This window comes from Tasmannia lanceolata, unplaced genomic scaffold (genome assembly GCF_043159265.1).
Source record: "Tasmannia lanceolata isolate RefF3 unplaced genomic scaffold, GAP_Taslan_0.1 ptg000003l, whole genome shotgun sequence".
In the NCBI taxonomy this organism is placed as follows: domain Eukaryota; kingdom Viridiplantae; phylum Streptophyta; class Magnoliopsida; order Canellales; family Winteraceae; genus Tasmannia; species Tasmannia lanceolata.
Genome location: NW_027518680.1, coordinates 38,373,525 through 38,394,317, shown reverse-complemented (window position 1 = coordinate 38,394,317; position 20,793 = coordinate 38,373,525).

Below are 20,793 nucleotides of genomic sequence, written 5' to 3'. Positions count from 1 at the left end.
GGCGTTTGCAACCAAGTCCCAAGCGGACTTTGTACCCAAATCCCCAGCGGCGTTTACAACCAAATCCCCAGCGGACTTTGTACCCAAATCCCTAGTGGCGTTTACAACCAAAATCCCCAGCGGAGTTTGCAACCAAATCCCTAGCAGACTTTGTACCCAAATCCTCAGCGGACTTTGTACCCAAATCCCCAGCGGAGTTTGCAACCAAATCCCCAGCAAAGTTTGTACCTACGTCCACAACAGAGTTTGTGACCAAATCGGGCATTCAAAACTAGCAAAAGCCCCATGAGGCATCAACCCCAGCAAGAGTCTTTCAAAATACTTTCAAAACCAGAGTAAATCCGTCAGAACATGGTATCTAATCTGAGCGAACCCATTACGACGTATTAGCTCTTCAGGGCAAGTTCGTCTGAACGCGGTAGCCTTTCCAAACCAGAGTAAATCCGTCAGCACATGGTATCTTATCGGAGCAAACCCGTTACGACGCGTTAGCTCTCCAAGGCAAGTCCATCTGAACACGGTAGCCTTTTCAAACCAGAGTAAATCTGTCAGAACATGGTATCTAACCTGAGCAAGACTATTACGATGCATTAGCTTTCCAAGGCAAGTCCGTCTGAACATGGTAGCCTTTTCAAACCAGAGTAAATCCATCAGAAAATGGTATCTAACTTGAGCAAACTCGTTACGACACGTTAGCTTTCCAGGGCAAGTCCGTCTGAACACGATAACCTTTTCTAACCAGAGTAAATCCGTCAGAACATAGTATCTAACCTGAGCGAACCCGTTACTACGCATAAGTTATCCAGGGCAAGTCTGTCTGAACATGGTAGCCTTTTCAAACCAAAGTAAATCCGTCAGAACATGGTATCTAACCTGAGCGAACCCGTTACTACGCATTAGCTATCCAGAGCTAGACCGTCTGAACACGGTAGCCTTTTCAAATAAGTGTAAATCCGTCAGAACATGGTATCTAACCCGAGCGAACCTGTTAGAACGCGTTAGATTTCCAAGGCAAGTCCATCTGAACACGGTAGCCTTTTCAAACCAGAGTAAATCCGTCAGAACATGGTATCTAACCTGAGCGAACCCGTTACTACGCATTAGCTATCCAGGGCAAGTCCGTCTGAACATGGTAGCCTTTTCAAACCAAAGTAAATCCGTCAGAACATGGTATTTAATCTGAGTAAACCCTTACGACGCGTTAGCTCTCCAGGGCAAGTCCGTCTGAACATGGTAGCCTTTTCAAACCAGAGTAAATCCATCAGAACATGGTATCTAACCTAAGCGAACCCGTTATGACGCGTCAGCTCTCCAGGGCAAGTCTGTTTGAACACAGTAGCCCTTTTAAACCAAAGTAAATAAGTTAGAACATGGTATATAAATATGAGCAAACCCGTTATGACACGTTAGCTCTCCAGGGTAAGTCCGTCTGAACACGTTAACCCTTTCATACCAGAGTAAATCTGTCAGAACAAGGTATCTAATATGAGCGAATCCACTGGGACGTGTTCACCCTTCAGGATAAGTCTGTTTCACCTCGGTGACCATCTAATTCAAGATAAATCAAATCCATGCAGTGATCCTGCAATTCAAATCAAAGCCTGAGCAAGTCCATTTGTACACAATGTATCACCTCGAGATCAAGCATTGTTTAAAAAACAGTCTCAATTCAAGATCATGCGTACGATCTATCACATCAATCACCAGGTGCGAAGTTGGCATCTTGTCATCAGTGTCCACACTGGATGTCAAAATGACATCTCTCGAGGTCCCTCCCCAAATCAGGTGTCCTTAACCTGACCTAGAGGTTCCTCCCCAAGTTAGGTGTCCTAAATCTGACTTTTGATGACCCTCCCGACTGTGAGTAACGACGTCCATCCCAGGGCTCATTCTAACGGTCGTATTTTTAAAAACCGTAGGCGAGAGGTTTCCACTCAATGACCTGACAGCAAGGTTCCTCGGTCAGGGCTGCATGCCCTAGGATCCGTTGTGAGTCTTGCAAGCCTATCATTAGTCTCCATTGATAAAATTTTGTTGTCACCTTTGGCATTCAGGTTCCTTGCACCCTCTACCAAAGAGGGGCATCTATAGACACCCAATTTTGTCAAGGCAGTATTAGTAATTGGTGTCGCGAGGAAGAAAATTATGACGAGTCCTAGAGCACCAGTAGTGTTTCTCTCAATCTCTCTTTAGGGTATTTACAAAACAAAATAGTTTTCAACAAACCTTGTTGTCCTGTAGAAACAACTGGAAAGATTATTTTTTATAACACCTGCCTTTTTCGGCAACCAAAACACCTGTTTCTACATAACACCCGCATTTTTTGGTCAAACCGAAGAAAATTTTCTTTCCCAAAACTAAGCAACGTTCATTTGAAAGTACGCGAAATGACGAATCCAAAGCACCTGACCGTACATAAATCGAAGTTCAAACGAAGAAGTTATGCGCGTTTTAAACTACCGATAAAAGGCGAAACCATATAAAACAAAACAACGCGGGAACCAAGAGTGAACCACCCAACAAATTCGTCCCAGACGAATTCCAATTCGTCTGGGATGAATTTTGGCCGAAATTAGATATTTTTAACCCCCCTCCCCTATAAATAGGAGAGGGGGAGTAAGGGTTTTTCATTCCTTCTCCTCCCTTTGTCTCATTCTTCTCTCTCTCACTCTCCCTCTCTGGTGTATACACCTTGTTTCGGTGTATTTCTCTCCCTTTTCAATCCTCAAATCCCTGTAGAAAATCAGAAAAAACCCTAGTTAGCTTGCTCTAGTAGAGAGAAAGTAGAGGAACACTAGGTAGCTCTTTTCGGACGTCGGCATTCCTCCAAATTTCAGAAGGTTCAGAGCGTCTTTTCCTTTTTACGCCGTTGTTTTACCAAATTTTGCAAAACTACGAGCTACATTTCAATAGTAGCGCTTGTAAGCCCAAGGGTTCCCCATGGGTTTATTCAATCACCTTGTTTTGATGATTAACAAACACAAATTGATTAGTCGTTTATAGACTGATCAGTTGCCTTGAGTGTTGTGTCTTAGACAGGAACTTGACATGCTTGACATGTCATATCGCCATTACACAATGCAACACAACACATGCTTGAGGATCAACATGCAAAGGAGCTTGAACACATTGGTGGCATCATCCTTGGAAGATGTTAAAGCAAGGAGCTCAAGTGAAGATCCCACAAGCAATCCAAGAACCACATTGAAGATCAAATGAAGATTGGCTCAAGAGTTCATTCAAGAGAGTGTTCAAAAGGGTAGTATGTATCACCTTTCTCTCTTGTGTTTTCTCTTGATCAAGGCACATTGTTTAAACCCCTAAAAATATGTTTTTCAAAGAGACTAACACACCCTTTAAGGACTTCAATGGATAAGTGAATGGCCATGGTGGTGTACCAACATGTTGGGACCCATATGGCATTCAACACAAGAATGAACAAAACAGAGTTCCGAAGCAACAACCTGGACCAGCAACTAAATCCTATCAAAACTTATTTAAAACATTTTCAAATATTTTTGAAAATATTTTTAACAGATATCTCTCATTTTTCTCATATCCGTAGAGTATAGAAACGTCAAAATCCGACGAGAAATGAGGGAGATATGAATTTTACAAGTGAGACACTGTTTGCTGGAAATCCGGTCTCGGAACTCCGAGAATATTCTCGGAGCTCCGAGCTCGGAACTCCGAGAACATTCTCGGAGCTCCGAGCTCGGAACTCCGAGAACATTCTCGGAGCTCCGAGAAATGCACCAGATTCTAAACTTAAAGGTTCTGTTTGAATTCTCGGAACTCCGAGAATTTGCTCGGAACTCCGAGAATTTCGCTCGGAACTCCGAGCATTTTTCTCGGAACTCCGAGAAATGTTTTTCTTCAAAAAAAATATAGCCGTTGGGGTGCAACGGCTAGTTGATTTTTTGACCCAGTTTTGACTGTTTTACCCCCCAAACGGTCACATGGAGTTGGGACTTTATATATACCCATTCAAGGGTCCAAAACACTAGAGGAACATTGTCCAACTTCAAGAAACCATAGAAAAACATTTGTGAACTATTTTTGGGTTAAATTCTCTCACCAACCAAACTCTTTGTGCCTTGATTTGAGGAAAATCTTTTGAGATTGGTTTAGGCTTAAACTTGTTTATTCTTGAGAGCATCATTGGAGCTTCAACTTGCATTGTAGCCTACATAGAGGCAAAGCTTTTATCTTCTTCTTTATTCGATCGGTGGCAAGGGCATCCGTTGTTTTTAATTCCCTTGGGTGAACCGCTTAGAACTCGGCGGAGAAGGAGAGTCATTGTAAAGGTGGAAGGGCATCCTAATTTAATTCCCTTGGAGTGTAAAAGCCTCGGAGCCGGGCGTCGTGGAGGTCTCAATAGTGGAAATCCTCAAGTGCGACCTTGAGAAGAGTGGAGTAGGCCGTTTGCCGAACCACTATAAATCTTTGTGTCACTTGTGTGATTGGTATTTCTCTCACTCCCTCTCACTCTCTTATTTGATTATTTGTGCTTAGAATTGAGTGAGTAGTTAGCATTGATAATCAACCTAAATATCTTAACCTTGCTAACTAGGCTATATCAAAATTACCTAATTAAGTTTGCTAATCAACAAGGGTTTTGAACTTATATTAATTTGTAATATTGTTTAAGTTCAACTATTTCAAACTTAATTAAACAAGGGATAAGTCTTTGGTGAAATCTTAGGAAAAGTTTTTAAAAGGTAAAGATTTTATAAACATCCTATTCACCCCCCCTCTAGGTTGCCAAACCAAGTCACTACTTGGATTTCAATTGGTATCAGAGCTTGGGCTCTTGATTAAGACCCTAACCGGTTAAGAGTTAAAAGATCAAACTTTTTGGCAACTTAAAAGATGGGATCTAGACTACCTATTTTAGATGATTCGGATTATGGATCATGGTTGATCCATATGAAGACATACTTAAAAGGTCTAGATAAAGATATGGTAAAGATAATTGAAAATGGATTTATGTTAAATGCTAAATCTAAAGGATTAAATGAATATAATAAAAAATTATCTTTACTAAATACAAAAGCCCTAATTGCAACATGTGGTGCATTACCACCACACATTTATGAGAAAGTATCCTCTTGTAAAAATGCTAAAAATATTTTGGACTCTATTGAAAATCTTCAAAATCAAAACATGTGCTTAATGGGATTATCTAATGTAGACCCCTTGGATAATGCCGAATTCACACTTGAAGAACTTGTTGAAAATGTCCAAGAATTACATAAGAAACTTGAGGATCAACTAGCTAAGAATTCAAACTTGAAAAACAATTTAGCTAGTATTCACAAGGAGTTTAGGTCACTAGAAATAGATCATGCACATCTTAGTGAAGAAAATGAAATTTTTGAAAAAGATTTTATTGAACTAAGTGATACCATTGCTTCACTAAGAGAGGAAAATCAACTCCTTAAAGAAGAAGAAGAGAAAATTAAAATGCTTTCATCTCTTGAATTAATAAATTTTAAAACGAAAATCAATGACTTAAACATAAAGAATGAAACATTAAGGTTGGAAAATCATAAGTTACAAGAGAATGTAAAATTCAATTACCATCATGATCACTCTTGTAATTCATCATGTTCATCCCGTCCATCTACCTACTCTTATGCATCTTGTGACTATTGTGGTAGATTTGGACATTACAAGTTTAAGTGTACTTTTAAACTTGTAAAAAGTAGTAAGTTTGTTTGGGTTAAAAAGGACTTATCACCTAGGACAAACTTGCTTAGAACCAAGATGGTTTGGGTTCCAAAACCCCTAACATGATCTATATTGTGTTTATTTTAGATTAGGGGATGTGCTTTAATTGAATATCATTTGAAAATATATTTGTTGATACAATGTGCTTGTTCTTGTTTAATTTTTTTTTGTATCAATACATGTTGTGCCTAAAATTGAAATTCATTTCAAAAACATGTGTATATAGATATCATATGCTCATATTTGCTTAACATATATCTATATATATATCACCTTAAAATTCAAGCTCTATATGATTAAATGTAATTAATTTGAGACTTTGATATGATGAGCCTAATTGAATATCATTTTGAGTTTCCTAGTTTAAGTGCCCACATATACTTAAAAATCACCATGCACTTAAAATATGTCATTCATCCACATGACAACCACAATAGAGCATTCAATGTGAAAACCATAAATTGATCCTTATAGAATATACAACAACATCTCTTGCCCATGTGTTCAAATTAAAAGCTTCAAGTACATCTTTAAAATTTGAACCCGTTTTGGTAGTTGCTATGAGTTAGGCTAATTGATCACATCATTCTAGAAAAACCAAAAGAAAAGAAACCCATAGGTTTTAAGGCTAGAACTTAAATGAAATTATTTTTGGCAATCAAATAGTATTTGAGCAAAAATTGAGAAAATGCCAAAGTACTATTCTTTGAACTTTATTTTGGACAAACATGGCACTTGCTAGACAATTGAGTATTTAATTGTTTTAATATATCATTTCTAGCAAAACTAAGGTATTAGATGCTATGTCTAAGAATTCAATTCAAATCCCTTCTTAGACAACTTTTTGTGCCCTAGGTGAACGAACATGCACCTAGTTGTCCTATCAAAATCCATTCTATTACATGCTTAATGATTTTCATCAAATCTAATAAGAATCATAGATGGGTTAAAAATTAGTGTATTTCCAAAGAGCTTTAATTGGATAATCTCATGACTAAGATGAACCTTAATATGTACAGATATGCTATATGTATTTTGTTCAAGTAGTCATGAAAGTTCATAAATGGAATACATGTGTCCAAGGTAGTTTGCATCATTTGATACATATATATTATAAAATCCTTGGATCTTTCCCTAAGTTCATAAAAGGATATATATTATATAGGAAAGTTAAATCATGAATCTAGATTCAATGTATGACTTGAAATGAAAATATCATAGAAATCTAGAATCATATTTGGGCATTTACTCACTTGAGTAAAATTAAAATTCACTAAGGTGGTTGTATGTATTAGATTGTGATGGGAACATGAGCCTCCCACATATTTTTTGGTTTTCAATAAGACTTATGCACCTTGTGCCTAATGCCTTGTCATTTTACATGTGGTTGTGGATGTAGATGTAATGTTTGGACCATGCACATTATGTGTCATGTCCTTTGTGTCCAAACATGGTAGATTATCCATGGAAACCTTGATGATCATATCTTTCTCATAAGGTATACTCTCACCTTCATGAATTATGGATGTCTCTCTATGACATGGTACTTTATCGACCATGCTCACTATGTCTTGGTCCTATAGAATTGAACTAAAATTGGTTTATACATATTCTATAGTTATCAACCCCTTGTTTGATAATATCTACACATATGAGATGTTAAACCTTAATCTTAAAAGTCACTCAATTGGTGCCCTTAGCCTTCTTAGATTCTAAGAGGGAGATGGTACATTCACATTAATTAAAATATCTAACAAATTGGCCTTGTGCCAACATCTCAAACATGAATAGGTATACATTTATATGTGATCTCCCTATCTAGTTATGTATATTACATACTTAGGGAAGTAAAGCTTGAATTTAAAATATTATATCACATTTAGGGGGAGCATGAGCCAAAGATTGAAAATCTTTTGTGCTATGCTTGTTTATCATGATGAGCTAGACTATGGCTATCATTTTATCATGATAAACTGACACTTGGAGAGTAAGTGTCATTGTAGCCCAAGGGTTGAGTTTAACTTGGTATCTTTTAGAAAATATATCCAAAAACCTTTGGAGTCTATGCAAGGATATCCCTTTGGATTCATGCATTGCATGACTCTCTTTCAAAGGGGGAGCTTAAAGGTCAAGATTTGTCCTTAGTGGCTTATCATATGATACTCAATGTATATATCATTTGGATTATGATAAGTACACCCATTATGAGCCATGATTGCTCCATATGTGGTTAGTTCGGGCTTGTCTTATGCTCCTAAATTGGTATCATCTAGCATGTGACTGTTTTAAGACAAAAAGCCCATAGCCTAGGACTTAAAGTCATATCTTTTAGGCTTTTAGACTTATCTTGGATGATCTAGATTGGTATCATCTATTCCAAGAATAAGTTTTGATGGCCAAGCATTCAATTGTCATATCTTTGGCCTATTGTGTAATGTCATACCTTGTTTTTATATAAGGCAAATGACAAATACAAAGGGGAGAGATTACCTTTGCTATATTCATGTTTAAAATGACTATAATGACTTGCTTATATAGTTCATTTTTTCATTCCCCACCTATATGTGCTTATATGTTCATACTTTAACAACAAAAAAAAAACAAAAAAAGGCTTAAATGTTCATCTTTTTGAATTTTGTGCTCAATCTTGAATATCTTTCTTGTTTCCCATTCATAGGAGAAAATTATACTTTGTAATCTTAATCTCTATGAATTTGATTGCTTATCATGTGTACTTTCACTTGAAAATTTGTATTTTCATGATAAGTTTCACTGTCATGCCATATATCCTAATAGTTAGCCATATTAGGATCAAATGTCCATTTCTATGCATGACAATTTAAGAATATATTTTTAACTTGAAATATATATATTCTTGCTTATCATGATGAGTCTATACTTACACATCACCTCATGATAAGATTCTAATAGGAATTTTAAAAACAAAAGGGGGCTTATCATGCTAAGTCTAAAACTTGCTTAATTTCTTTCATGATAAGTAAAATATAAGCTTTAACTTGCTAATCTATTACTATATTATGGGTCATAGGGTAGATTTATATTGGAATTATATATATACTAAGATATACCCTAAAAAGTTGTGCTAAATTTGGAATGTCTCTTTGTTTTTTCCAACATAGGCTTGATTTGTTTTGTGTCATTCATTTCCTATGTTGATTATCTCTTATCATGCCATATATACATTAATTTAATTGGTAAATCATGACAAGAAACTAGGGGGAGCATCATATTCTCATTGTATATCTTGATGCTTTATGTATTGTGCTTAAGTGCTTAATTCTTCCTTTTTGCTTATGCCAAAAGGGGGAGAATTTGTATAATTGATTAGATCCATTATCATATGCATTCTTGTATTATACCTTGTTGAATATATCTCATGCATATGTTGAGGGGGAGTAGTCATGATTAAGTTGTCCATCTAATCCTCATAAGAGGTTCCTCCCACCTATCTAATCAATTTGGTTTGTCATCATCAAAAAGGGGGAGATTGTAAGCCCAAGGGTTCCCCATGGGTTTATTCAATCACCTTGTTTTGATGATTAACAAATACAAATTGATTAGTCGTTTATAGACTGATCAGTTGCCTTGAGTGTTGTGTCTTAGACAGGAACTTGACATGCTTGACATGTCATATCGCCATTACACAATGCAACACAACACATGCTTGAGGATCAACATGCAAAGGAGCTTGAACACATTGGTGGCATCATCCTTGGAAGATGTTAAAGCAAGGAGCTCAAGTGAAGATCCCACAAGCAATCCAAGAACCACATTGAAGATCAAATGAAGATTGGCTCAAGAGTTCATTCAAGAGAGTGTTCAAAAGGGTAGTATGTATCACCTTTCTCTCTTGTGTTTTCTCTTGATCAAGGCACATTGTTTAAACCCCTAAAAATATGTTTTTCAAAGAGACTAACACACCCTTTAAGGACTTCAATGGATAAGTGAATGGCCATGGTGGTGTACCAACATGTTGGGACCCATATGGCATTCAACACAAGAATGAACAAAACAGAGTTCCGAAGCAACAACCTGGACCAGCAACTAAATCCTATCAAAACTTATTTAAAACATTTTCAAATATTTTTGAAAATATTTTTAACAGATAGCTCTCATTTTTCTCATATCCGTAGAGTATAGAAACATCAAAATCCGACGAGAAATGAGGGAGATATGAATTTTACAAGTGAGACACTGTTTGCTGGAAATCCAGTCTCGGAACTCCGAGCTCGGAACTCCGAGAACATTCTCGGAGCTCCGAGAAATGCACCAGATTCTAAACTTAAAGGTTCTGTTTGAATTCTCGGAACTCCGAGAATTTGCTCGGAACTCCGAGAATTTCGCTCGGAACTCCGAGCATTTTTCTCGGAACTCCGAGAAATGTTTTTTTTCAAAAAAAATATAGCCGTTGGGGTGCAACGGCTAGTTGATTTTTTGACCCAGTTTTGACTGTTTTACCCCCCAAACGGTCACATGGAGTTGGGACTTTATATATACCCATTCAAGGGTCCAAAACACTAGAGGAACATTGTCCAACTTCAAGAAACCATAGAAAAACATTTGTGAACTATTTTTGGGTTAAATTCTCTCACCAACCAAACTCTTTGTGCCTTGATTTGAGGAAAATCTTTTGAGATTGGTTTAGGCTTAAACTTGTTTATTCTTGAGAGCATCATTGGAGCTTCAACTTGCATTGTAGCCTACATAGAGGCAAAGCTTTTATCTTCTTCTTTATTCGATCGGTGGCAAGGGCATCCGTTGTTTTTAATTCCCTTGGGTGAACCGCTTAGAACTCGGCGGAGAAGGAGAGTCATTGTAAAGGTGGAAGGGCATCCTTATTTAATTCCCTTGGAGTGTAAAAGCCTCGGAGCCGGGCGTCGTGGAGGTCTCAATAGTGGAAATCCTCAAGTGCGACCTTGAGAAGAGTGGAGTAGGCCGTTTGCCGAACCACTATAAATCTTTGTGTCACTTGTGTGATTGGTATTTCTCTCACTCCCTCTCACTCTCTTATTTGATTATTTGTGCTTAGAATTGAGTGAGTAGTTAGCATTGATAATCAACCTAAATATCTTAACCTTGCTAACTAGGCTATATCAAAATTACCTAATTAAGTTTGCTAATCAACAAGGGTTTTGAACTTATATTAATTTGTAATATTGTTTAAGTTCAACTATTTCAAACTTAATTAAACAAGGGATAAGTCTTTGGTGAAATCTTAGGAAAAGTTTTTAAAAGGTAAAGATTTTATAAACATCCTATTCACCCCCCCTCTAGGTTGCCAAACCAAGTCACTACTTGGATTTCAGCGCTGTTGTTCTGTTGAAATCTCGACAAACTCGGAGGCGATTCGGTAACACAGCGTCATTACACCGCTGATTTCTCTGCAGCCTTGGAGGTTCTTGTCAAACAAGTGCGGTTACGCTGCCCAATTTTCACTGGTAAGATGTAAATTATTTATTTTCCAGTTGTGTGTTTACAAAGCAGGGTTGTAAAGTAAGTTGCGAAATCAAGCTCTGCCGCAAGCAACTTACGATACAAACCTAAAATAAAAGTAATACATTCACTTTTTCTGTTGTAAAGTAAGTTGTGAAATCAGTCTCTGCCGCAAGCAACTTACGGTACAAACCTAAAACAAGGGTAATCCATTCATTTTTTCTGTTGTAAAGTAAGTTGCGAAATCAGGCTCTGCCGCAAGCAACTTACGATACAAATCTAAAACAAGGGTAATCCAGTTACTTTTCTGTTGTAAAGTAAGTTACGAAATCAGGCTTTGCCGCAAGCAACTTACGATACAAACCTAAAAAAATATAATCCCTTTACTTTACTGTTGTGTATTAATGAAACTTATAGGGTGGGTTTCATCATTCGTGGTGTCAAGCCACTCTATATGCCTTTTACTATTTTCAGCACTTTACAGCTTTCTACGCAAGTAAGGTACGAGATTGAGATGTCACAAGAGTCGTTCTGATACGGCCGATACCTTGTGACATAAATCCCTCCGACTTGCTCTTTCCTTTCTGCAATTTACAGCTTTCTGCACAATAAAATTCGAGGTGTATACTTTTAGATACCTTGTGACGTAAATCCCATGGAATGTATACTTCTAGATACAATATGCTTCATTCCCATGTATCTAGTTAATCTTGAGCTTAAATGCCATATCCCTTGAGTTTATTTGGGTACTAGATGTCACATTAATATTTTATTGCATCTAGCTTCATATGTGTTTTAAAGATCACATTTTTTTTAAAGAAACAACTTATAGATACATTAGACTTATATTGTTTGATTCTTGTGTATCTATATATACTACTCTAAGTGCACTCACTAAGACTTAGATCCTTTTTCACGTAGTAGTCATCCACATGTAAAACCACAACAGAGCAGTTAATGTGAAAATCATGATTGATCTTATATGAATATCAACATCTTCATTGCCCATGAGTTAAAGTTAAACTCATAAGAGTAAATCTTTCATATTTGAACTCTAATTTGGATAAAAATGGCATTTTCTAGATTAGTATATACTGGAATTGATTTATTTATTTCTTCTAGCAAAATTATGTGGTTAAATGTCATGTCTAGGAAAATTATTTCAAATCCTTTCTTAGACAACTTTTTATGCCCTAGGTGAGAAAATGTATTTGAAAATCTTTGTGCACCTAGTTATCCTTTACACTATCACTGGATTTTCCTCTTATACCTAAATGGTTATCATTATATGTAAAGTCTTTGATAAGTTGTAAGTATATGTATTTCCAAAGGTTTTAATTGAATATTTTTTCATGACTAATGTGAATCTTGCTCTTTACAAGTAATATATATTATTCAACAGTCTTGAAAATTCTTTTTGGAATCCATATGTCCAAGGTATTAACTTGATATTTATCCTTAGAGTCCTTGGATCCATCCCTAGAATCTTATAGAATATATTTAATAGGGAAAATTAAAAATGGTCTAGATTCAATGTATTTAATTAAAATTGAAAACATCTTGTGAATCTAGTATCTTATTTTGGCATATTTCACCTTGGTGGTTGATACCCTATACCTTGTGATGGGAACATGTGTCTCCCACGCATTTTGGTTTTCCTATAGGCTTATGCACTTTGTGCCTAATGCCTTGTCTTTATATTGGTGGTTTGTGGATGTAAATGCAAATATTTGGACCATGCACCTTATATGTCATATTCTTTATGTCCAAACATGGTAGACTATCCATGGATGTTTTGATATAAATTATATCTTCCTCATGATTACCCATAGTGGTATACTCTCACTCATGAGCCATGGATGTCTCTCTTAGACATTGTACTTTATTGTCCATTCTTTTATGTCTAAATCCTATAGAATTGATCCAAATTGGTATATTTAAATAATCTATAGTTATCACCCCTGGTTGGTAGTATCTACATAATTGAGATGTCAAACCTTAACCTTAAAAGCTACTCAATTGGAGCCCATAGCCCACTTTGACCAAAGGGGGAGTCAGTACCTTCACAATAATTAAAATACTTAATCAATTGGCCTTGTGCCACCATCTCAATCATGAATAGGTATATGTATTTGTGTGATCTCCCTAACTTGTTTGCATGCTATATACTTAGGGAAGAAAATTTGAAATTGTAGAAAATAATATCACACTTAGGGGGAGAATGAGCCAAAATTGCAAATCTTTTGTGCTATGCTTGTTTATCATGATGAGCTAGACTATGGCTATCATTCTGATCATGATAAACCGACACTTAGAGAGTAAGTGTCATTGTAGCCCAAGGGTTGAGTCTAACTTGGTATCTTTTGAAAAATATATCCAAAAACCCTTGGGTAACTATGTATTGAACAGCCCTTTGGATTCATACTTTGTATGAGTCTCTAACAAAGGGGGTAATTACATATGTCCTTCTCATCTTATCATATGTTGTTTAATATGTATACTTCATTACATATGATAAGTGCACTCATTTGGAGCATGGTTGCTACATATGAGTTGTTTTGGCATTATCTTGTGCTTGTATATGTATTTTGAGTTTAAGAAAAGTAAGCCCATTGCCTAGATTTTAAGGTCATATCCTATTAGGCTTCATACTTATTGTGGATAATCGAATGTGCTATCATCTATTCCAAGGATAAGTTTTGTTGGCCATGTACTCACTTTCATTCCTTTGGCCAATTGTGTCATATCATGCCTTACCATATAGGTTTCACCTAAGGCCAATGACATCGACCTAGGGGGAGAGCTAATCTTTGCTCTCTTCATGTTTATATGGGTCATTATGAGATGCTCACATTGTCTATTCAAACATATCCCCTCTAATTGAGCTAAGAACTGCATATCATTTTAGATATTCATTCATAGGAGTGAACTGAAATTGCTAATCTTAGTTCCTATGGATTTGATTGCTTATCATGTGTCATTGCACTCCATGATAAGTTTGTCTGTCATGCTATATTAGGATCAAATGCTCATTTCTATGCATGTCAAATTCAGAGAACGTTTTTAACTTGAAAATATCTATTCTTGCATATCATGATGGGTTCAACATTATTTCATTCCATCTCTTCATGATAAGATTCTAATAGGAATTCAAAAAATTCAGGGGCTTATCATGCTAGATCTAAATCTTGTTATTTTTCTTTCATGATAAGTAAAATATAAGCCTTAACTTGCTAATCTAATATTGTATTATGGGTCATAGGGTAGATTTATATTGGATTTATATATATTCCAAGATATATCCTAAAATTTGTGCTAAATTGGTATGTCTCTTTGTTTTTCTAACATGAGCTTGATTTGTATTAGTTTATTCATCTCTTATGTTGTTATGCTCTTATCATGCCATATGTACTTTGATTTTAATTGGTAAATCATGATAAGAAGCTAGGGAAGCATCTAGTTTGATTAAAAATCTTTGATGCATTACTTTTATACTTAATTGTGTATCCTTCCTTTTTGCTTATGCCAAAAGGGGGAGAAGTATGAAATTGATTAGATTGTCCATAATCCATATGCATGTATGCTAAAACTTGTTAAATTTATCTTATACATATGTTGAGGGGGAGTAGTTACACTCATCTTTCTTATCTAATCCTCATAAGAGGATCCTCCCACCTCTCTAATCAATTTGGTTTGTCATCATCAAAAAGGGGGAGATTGTTAGCCCAAGGGTTCCACATGGGTTCATTCAATCACCTTATTTTGATGATTAACAAACGCAAATTGATTAGTCTTTTATGGACTAATTGTTTGCCTTGAGTGTTGTGCTATGGACAGGAAATTCACAGGTTAATCCATGCTAGCACACACCATTGATGGCCTATGCTTGAAGATGAACCAAACACGTGTCAAATAAGCTAGAGCATACAAATGATCAATCATACCTTGGAGGATCAACCAAGGAGAAGCTTAACATTAGTCATCTCAAAGCATTGAACAAACAAAGAAAGATCGATGAAGGCCAAAGGTTGGAGATCAACAACTTGTCAAGGAGCTTGAACCAACTTGAAAGAGTGATCCATGCAAGAGACCAAGACTTGAAGATGAGCTTTAAAGTTGAAGATGTGAGTAATGAGTCTTGTGTTAGATTATATAATTTAATCCCACTTCGGTATCCCTTGTTGAGGCATAATCAAGTCACTAATAAGGTCTCAAACAATATTAGAATATAAGAAAAAGACCCGCGGACCAAAGCCCTAGTGCCATAGATAGCTTAGAATGGCAAAAGATTCAAATTGGCACACTTAGCACTTGAATTTTGAGATCAGGTCATAAATCCTATCATACCTGATCCTAAACAATTTTAAATATTTTAAAAAATATTTTTAACAGAAAGCGCTCATCATTTCCGTTCAAATCGAGAATAAGAACGTCGAAATCCGACGAGAAACGAGTGAGATATGAATTTTACAAAATCGAGTCTGAAATCTAGAAAATGTCAAAAATGCCCTGAAATAGATCCGTTGGGAAGTTGCCCAGAATTACAGAAATGCCCTTGTAACGGCTAGTTTTGGGTTTTCTCTATATATATGGGTTCCCTAAGCATGTGAACCAATCTCTCCCATTCCTAAACTTATTGTAAACATATTAGAGAATGGAAAACACCCTTGTGCCTCAATTTGTGAATATCTAAAGGGATTAGACCTAGGCTTTTTTTATAATTATCTTTGAGAGACTCTTGTGAGCTTTAGATTGTATCAAGCCTTCAAGAGGCTAAAGAGTGTGCTTCAATTTTCTTCTTCATTGTAAACTTGGCAACAAAGGGCGCCGTACTTAAGACCCTTGGAGCTTGGACGCTCGGATTGTACAAGGCAAAATGAACGCCGTATTTAAGTTCCTTGGAAGATAGTGGATTCCTCAAGGAGACAAAACTTGAGAAGAGTGGAGTAGGTCTTGGGGTTAAGACCGAACCACTATAAATCTTCACGTCTCTTGTGTGGTATTTATCTCTCTCACCCTCACTCTTATTTGTGCTTGCATTTATACACTTCGAATTGAGTGAGTAGTTAGCAATGATATTTAACTTGCTTATCTAGTACCTTGGTAATTAGCCCATTTAATCTTGTTAATTAAGTTTGCATGAGCCTTCCACCAAGTGTTTGATAAAAGGCCTAAAAGAAACCATTCATCTAATTCCTTTACCTTGTTGTGGGATTTACAATCTTTAATCAACCACCAAGTATTTTCACAGAAATATTAAAAAGAGAATAATCAACTAGGGTTTTCAAAAGCCATCTAACAAGTGTTTGACAAAAGGTTAAAGAGGATAAATTTTTTTAAAGACACCCAATTCACCCCCCTCTTGGGTTGCCTAGTGGGATTTCACTTGTCCTATGGGAAAAGGGTTAACGAGTGTAACTAACTCTATAGCTAAATTGCTATCAATAACAATCGGCCGTGAGGAAGCTGGACTCCTAACTCTAGAACACCCTAAAACCTAGATCATGACGTAAGGATTCCTAAAGAGGACTCTAAAGGTTCATACGAGATGATACCGTGATCCAACGGTTCCAAAATGACTTAAACATTGATTAATCAACTCAATTTATTAAGTTAATGATTTTTGGTTCTCTTAATGGTTCCTAATGTCTAAAATTTAAGGAAAACCTAAGGCTTTAAGGGTTAACAAGTTTCTTGCTTAGGTTGCACTCATGGAAGGAAATTGTGCTTTCTACACTTATACAATTTGGCATATAAGTTATAATATCTTATTGCCTGGCACGTTCTCAGGATTTCCGTGGACAACGACTTCGGAGCCAACAACTTATTATAACTTAGATACTAAAACCGTACAAGATAGATCGCAATTGGTAAACGATGATGAGTACAACCCATGCACCTAAAAGACATACAAAAGCAAATTTTCAAAAGAAGTTGTAGACTTTTAAGGTTTATGTTTAAGTACCTTAAGAATTAGATGCATATTGAAATTTTTGTAACTTTTGGATTTAAATTGGATTTTAAATGGATTTATCAATTTCAGACCAAATTGTGATTTTACAAAGCAACACATACCAATTCCATTCCAATTCAATTCAAACTTTAATAAAAATTTAATAATGATAAAATAGGACATTACGGAACATTTAATAATTTTTGGGATTAAAATAAATCTTTTATAACATTTTTTCTAAATCCAACCAGGTGGTAAACTTACAAAGCAACATATATAAATCCTATTCCAATTATATCAAAAATTTTACAGTAATAAGATATTAATATCATAAGCCTACTGTAAAACGTTCATCGATTTTTAATATGATTTAGCACCAATTAAAAATCGGACAAAATCTATAAATTTTGAAAGAAAAACTGAAAACACATATCAATTCAAATCCTTAAATCGTGAAAAATTCAAAAAAGATAAAATATAAGTCATATTATTTATTTTCCTAATTTCAGCTTCAGAGGATCAGAATTTAATCGAAAAAAATCAAATTTTATTGAACAATAGCCACTTTATTCGGAAAATCAAAAGTTTCTTCCACAAAAACTCTTAAATATTTATAAGATATTATTCTGAAAAGTTTCTTAATTTTATAAACTCATTTAATATTTATTCGAATTAAAACAGACCTTAAATCAATTAAAACTCATATTAAATAAATTCAAAAAATTATGAAAATTTTTGAGTGATCTAAAAATAGTAAAAACCTATCAGAGCCAAAATTTCAGCCAATTCCAAAATATTTGCTATAGATTTGATTTTTTCATTGAAAAATCACTCTTTTCTGGGGCAATTGTTTGAAAAGCGATATCGACGTCAAAACGAGCTAATCTTGGCTGAAAATTTAGGTTTTCGGAAGTTTTTAATTATGTTTTAATCAGAAAGAATCATATTTAAAGAAAACTATTGATTCAAATCACTTGCTTTGAAAATCGGATTTAAACTCATATCGAAAGAGCTTTGAAAGAAAATTAATTTTTAAATCATAAAAAATTAATTTTTGAGAAAAAATCTAGATTTAAAAAGAATATGATTCATATTAGATCATGTCAAAATTCCATTCAAAAATACATCCATATGCATCATCTATGAAAGAAAATCCAAAAACCTAACCTAGAATGCTTTTTCTAGTTCCTAGTTTTCAAGGGAGACGAATACTAACCGTTGATCGCTTTATCATGTCTCTAGAGCTTGTAATCCAAGATATACGTTTTGACCAGCCCTTAATACACCTTAGAAAACCTCAAAGATTGATTGAATAATCTCCAATATGTTGTGTGTTGAAGAAGAAGAGGAGAAATCCAATAGCACGTTGTGTAGAACACTTGGGGAAGAAGAACCAAAGCACTCACAAAGGGGAAAACAAATTTTCTTGGGAGAGAGAAGAGTGGGATGAATTTTTTCAGAAAGAGCCAAGGGTTTGCTTGTGTTTGATTTATAGAAAAAGTTAGGGTTGCATGTGTATTAGAAGTTTCCAATGTGAGACGTCCTACTTTAGCTTGTTTCTAATTTTTCTCCCTTAGCTTTCTTTTTCTTTTATTTCTAAATTAGATTAGCTTTTAATTTTGATTACTTGCAAAGCAAGGAATGCTATTATGCATAAGAGAGATTATTGTAGAAGCTCACTCATATTGGGAACATTCCTTTTATGAAAGATTCCCATCCAAAATGGACTGCCCAACGTTGGAGCTGACTTTTTACCTATTTAGAGGTAGATTCCAGAAAAGTTGTTAACTAGAAAGTTGTAGCCCTTTGAAAGATCTTTCTAACAAATCTAAGTACAAATTTTTTAGACAAGTAGGTAAAAAGTTATGGTTGTTTTACTAACCTGACCATATTAGCCCTTTCTTCTATTTTTAGAACCCAAATCCAATCAAATCTCTTCCAAATTTTGGATGCCCAACATGTGTGGACCACATGTTTGGACGCCCAACCCATGTGGCCGAACCACACATGTGGTTCCCACATGGGCTTTAATCCATGGGCTTTTTGGTTTATTGGCTCTTTAGGTTCATGGGCTTTTTAGGATGCGTTTTATGGACATTTTCAAAAGAATGAACCCTCTTTCCAATCAAATTCGAATTTTTTATTATTGGGCCCAGTCCATATGACATTATGGTGCATCCCCAACACATGGTTGAACCACGCTCTTTATAAAAAATAACTTTTTGGACCAAAATACCCTTATTTGACCAATACGCACCTAAAAGCGACCAAAATACCCTCAAATTGGATCACCCTTAAGGGAAAAATTAAAAATGAAAAGTTTTCATGGGAAAACTTCAAAAATAGAAAATTTTTAAGTTCGCTTCTTTTGGTGGGTGATATCAAACAGGATTACGTAGAATCTCCTGAAAATACCCAAAATGCCCTCGACACACGAAATTTCCAAAACAAGTAAAACTCCTGAGAAATTCTAAATTTAGCAGGTTTTTCAAAATTAATGAAATAACTTAAGATTTATCAGAGTCAACCCTGGGGTCAAATGTGACACATTGAAACTGACCAAATTACCCTTGAGGTGCAAAAATTGACGAATTTAAGGAAAACCCTCTGAAATTCCAAAAATAACAGGTTTCTTAAAACACTTGAAATCATTCACAATTTCTTAAACATACTTTCGGGATAATCTCAAACACATGGGAAATGACCAAAATACCCCTAAGGTGCAAAAATAGAGGAAACCTTGAGAAACTCCAAAAATAGCAGGTTTTCTCACTTGATTGGAAACTTGAGTTTTTATCTTACGAAGATCAATAGAACCCCTTAGAGACGTTCGTGATTGCGAATCAACTTTAAAACACCTTAAATGACGTGAAATTCACCTTGAAATGCAAGAATGCCTAACCTAATGCAGATGACTGACACAGACCGAACAAACCTTTCACTTTTTAAAGCGTAGCAAAATGGGGGTGTCTACAGATTTCCTTCTTTGGTAGAGATGACAAAGTCATCGAATACCAAAGCAAAAATGACAACATCATTTTGCGTAGATTTATCCATCGAAATCGGACTTCAAAATCTCCTGAAAACCGCATTTTTCAATTTTTACATTCAAAATATTTGAAAAATCTTTTACAAGATTCTAGGAGATTTGGCGGCATCATCTCGTCCATTCTTTCGATCGAAATTGATCTCAACCACCCAATCTTATTCCATATCATTGCAAAGATTTCAGGATATTTGGAGACCCGATCTCGCCCGTTCTTTCGATCGCATGGAGATTGCAGTTAATCGCAACCATCCAAATCGTTGCCATTCTCTACAAAGGCAACCAAATTGGACTTTTCCTTTGCCTTGAAATTTGCTTCCAAAATCTACAAAGATTCCAAGGACAAATGGCATCATCTTGGACCTTGAATTGTTCCTAAATCTTTAGTACTTGATCCTGGCCGCATAAGTGCCTGCCATTTTGAACATAGCCATGGCTTAAATGGAAGATGCCAAAGAAGAGGGAGAATATTCTAGAAAAATTCGATCTTGGCCATTCTTTTCCCTTCCTTTTTCCATCACTCAATCTCCACCCTACACCTCTAGGCCCTAAACATGGCAACCTGGCTCATCCCTCACCTATAAATACCCATGCTCTCTTCTTTCAA